A 1348-nucleotide genomic window follows, 5' to 3' on the forward strand; every position below is an offset into this window, starting at 1 on the left:
GCCGCTAGATGGCGCTGGTGTTCTTAGCTCTCGCGGCTGATATTCATCCCTAAACTAGTTAGGTGGCTCTGCAAATCACATGACATTATCACCTCACCATGGCTCATGCGTTCTGTGACATCCAGATGCTCCGCGATGCTGGCGGCAAACCAATCATCAAAGAGTTTGCGGTGTACAACTCCTCATGGGATATCAGCCGCACGGTGATATTCAAACCACCACACAGTGCAGACCTTCTCCCACCACACATCCAACAACACAACAGACATGTTACATACCGTATTCACGGTCTTAGGTGGGACTGCGGTGACATTCCGTTTGAAGAGTGTCACGACCTGGTGCGGCGGATGACGTCATACTATGATTACATTTATGTGAAGGGCGAGGAGAAGAAAACACTCCTCAGCATCATTTTGTCACATGCCATTGTTATTAACATTGAAAAACTAGGCTGTCCCAAGCTTGACAAACTGCCAAAAATGTTTGTCCCCTATCATGGCCCTGAGAATAGCGTCTTTCCCAATGGCTCATGCGCATGCCTTAATGCAAGGCGTATTGGTCTGTGGTACGAGTTTGAGATGGTCTGAAAAAAACACAATAAAAACCAAAAATCAAACAAAAAAACAATAAAAAGACAAAAAGCACAAAAAAATTAAGACACACTTACCTTGTGATTCATCTTCATTTAAAATATACGGTTTTGCATAGGCCTCTTAAGGGGGAAGGATTTACCGCAAAAAAAATTCTAACGAGCGTGTCAGCATGCCTCCTGGGCGCGCATGGAAATGCTGATAAAAAAAAAAATGTCAAGAGTGGGATTCGAACCCACGATCCCATTCTGGGAAGCAGACGAGAAGTCTACCGCCTTAACCACTCGGCCATCCTGACATCTTGCTTATGTGTGTGTTGCATCACGGTTTTGTGTCACCCATACGCGTCGTGACGTCTCAGTGATCCTCGTTAGGTTATGTTACCACCCTTGACTTGCGCCCTTCCATCGATCCTCGATTTTTTGAGGGGTTGGGTTTGCACCCCTTCGGCGATCCTCGATATTTTAGGGGTGGGTTAGCACCCCGAACTTAGGTATGAGTTAAGCCCCTCCAAGACACCGTTAAAAATAGGTTAGGTTATGTTAGGCACCCCCAAGACACCCTCAAAATTAGGTACGGGGTTAGGCACCCCCAAGACACACCCCCAAAATTAGGTACGGGGTTAGGCCCCTCCAAGACACCCCCAAAATTAGGTTAGGTTATGTTAGAGGCCCCCAAGATGGCGACCGGGACATTGTCCCATAGCAATGGCGGACCGGGACATTGTCCCATTCATACTACTCATGTGCTAACCTCCA

The 1348-nt window shown here is 47.1% G+C and overlaps 1 non-coding gene across 1 annotated transcript; it reads right to left on the bottom strand.

The window, feature by feature from the left end:
• Positions 1 to 804: 804 nt before the first annotated feature.
• Trnar-ucu (transfer RNA arginine (anticodon UCU)) lies at positions 805 to 888 on the bottom strand. Its single transcript has one exon. It is a non-coding gene; the product is annotated as a tRNA-Arg (tRNA).
• Positions 889 to 1348: the final 460 nt, after the last annotated feature.

This window comes from Frankliniella occidentalis, unplaced genomic scaffold, assembly GCF_000697945.3.
Source record: "Frankliniella occidentalis isolate FOCC.00 unplaced genomic scaffold, Focc_3.1 Scaffold418, whole genome shotgun sequence".
Taxonomy (NCBI): domain Eukaryota; kingdom Metazoa; phylum Arthropoda; class Insecta; order Thysanoptera; family Thripidae; genus Frankliniella; species Frankliniella occidentalis.